The sequence below is a fragment of the Trichosurus vulpecula genome, chromosome 6 (genome assembly GCF_011100635.1).
Source record: "Trichosurus vulpecula isolate mTriVul1 chromosome 6, mTriVul1.pri, whole genome shotgun sequence".
Lineage (NCBI taxonomy): Eukaryota > Metazoa > Chordata > Mammalia > Diprotodontia > Phalangeridae > Trichosurus > Trichosurus vulpecula.
The window spans coordinates 54827273-54829565 of record NC_050578.1 but is presented as its reverse complement, the minus strand read 5'-3'; the positions used below and the strand labels follow the sequence as shown (position 1 = coordinate 54829565).

The window sequence follows — 2293 nt, the reverse complement described above, 5'->3', positions numbered from 1 at the left end:
ACCGTTACATCAGTGAGTAAAACATCAGGACAGAATAGTAGTACAGCCCAATGAGAGGCCCCACAAAAACTAAAATTCAGATCATTGGATAAGAGTGACTGCAAATGTTCAAGAGCTGAAAGAGGATAGGAAATGTTTAGGGAGAAGGGCCTCAGAGCTTGAAGGCTTCTCTGTAACCCATGCTAACAAGCCTAACACTTTCAAGATTTAAGCTTTCTGGGTACTTCTCTTGGGAAGCAGTCCCCACCAAAGTGGCTAAAGGCTACAGCCCTTTGAGAAATGGGCTTCTTCAGATACAGATCTCTGATAATTACCCCAGGTCAGAGGTCAAACTTCTTCCTAATAATATCCAGCAGCTCTCTTTTGCTCTTCTGGGAGGTGTGATACTGGAAAATGGAGATGGACAATGGGTGGGAAACACCAATTGCATAAGAAACCTGAACAATTACCCTATGATACAGACCACTTTTAACTTTTTTTGTGATCCAAATGGCAGTATAAGTAACTGAATGATCCAGACTTAGTATAATCTTTGCCTGAGAAAGCACTGCCTCCTTGAGTGCCCCAGCCCCCTTAGGTACACACAGTAGTCTTCCATCCGGTAAGACCAACATCACCCTGAGGTCCACCAATGATGAATCTGCCACTAGGTTGCAGATGGTAAATTGTATCCTCATACAAGTGTTTTGTAGGGACAACAGCTTTGATCACCTTTTCCTTTAGAGCATTCTTTCTCATCAACATATACATCTTCATCATATTGAACAGAGATATTACCAGAAGCGAGTGAGACACACCACAGAGTATATGTTTTAAGTGGAGAATTTATTAGCTGGCGGCCATTGGGGTCTTGCACCACAGATCAATGGCAAATGTGTTGGGGTGATGGCTTGGCTTATATAGGATATGGGGGTACAGAGTGGGGGGGGGAACAAGAACAAAGGTCCTGGCTGATCAAAAGATTCAGTCAGGTTATCCTACTAGTGGGATAATCTCATTTACATTCCTTGGTGGATTCACGGAGCCCCAGGGATATCTGCTAGACAGGGTCTGCCAGGTTATCCTTCAGTGGGATGGTCCTATCTACTGACATTCCTTGGTGGAGTCATGGAGTCCCAGGGGGTTTGCTAAATGCCAAAGATATCTGAGTCCACTCTTTCTGGGGGGTGCTTGTCAGTAGCTAGGGGTTTCTCAGGGGTTCCTAATTTTCCTTGTATTACATTACAACTGTGTGAATCCTGATCCGGAGAACAGCACCATGTTTTTGCTTGTACTGCACAATGACTTGGGTTTTGGAAACCCTCCATAACCAAGGCAAAGTTCCAATGCATGGCAATGGAGCAAATTTGGTGCTGAGCTTGTGAGCTAAGATAATAAGGGCACGCACTCTTTGGTTTCCTTCATATCTTAACCAAACATCAATTCCTGTTCTCCTGCACCAATATCTTCTTCATTGTATTCTAGATGAACCTCTTGAGCAATGTCTGGTGACTGCTGCTCCAGGTCTACCAGAACATTGCAGATCTTGTAATCAAACCCTTTAGAAGAATCGTCGTAGCCCACATCCTTAACTGTTTCCCAAACCACTTCTGATAGTCAGCAGCAGCTCTGGATGTGATCTCACCTCCAAGTCGTATCATTCCTGTCTTAGCAACTGTTTCATGAACAACTTTGGCATCAGGGACTTGCTGAAAGTATGCATCAAGGAATGAATGCAACACAAATCTGATCACAGATTTTATCTGGGTGCCCTTTACCCATAGACTCCAAAGTGAAGAGGAAGGTTCCTTTCTCCATAAAGGTCTAGTTGAAGCTATTGAGAGTTGCTTTGGGGGAGGGGGCTTCAGGCAGTGGGAGGTGGAGAAGGTGGTGGAGAGCATCAAGGATGGGAGCCTGAAGATCCACATGAGAGGCTTCTCTCTATGCCACAGACAGAACCCATGATACCTTTTGTTTTTATGTCACCATTAGCAAAAGGTAGTGGATAGAGAGTTGACCACAAAGCTAGGAAGACCTGGGTGCAAGTCCCACTTCTGACAAAACTTGGCTATGTGATCTAAAGCAAGTCACTTAACTTCTCAGTGCTCTAGGCAACTCTCTAAAAGTATAAATTGCCAAGAAAGTGCCAAACTGCTTTGGTGGAGGGAGTTTCCTCATTAGGGAATTGCCTATACTGAGGAAATTATAGGTACAGTCTCTATCTCATCTCTTCATTTCCAAATATATATTTTTTCTCCCTCACCTTCTTATCCAGCCAATCCTTAAAGTATAAAAAAGAAAGGAGGAAAAGCCA

The 2293-nt window shown here is 43.8% G+C and overlaps 1 pseudogene; it reads right to left on the bottom strand.

Annotated features, from left to right (window-relative positions):
- Nucleotides 1–200: 200 nt before the first annotated feature.
- On the bottom strand, nucleotides 201–1797 carry LOC118854608 (annotated as a pseudogene).
- Nucleotides 1798–2293: the final 496 nt, after the last annotated feature.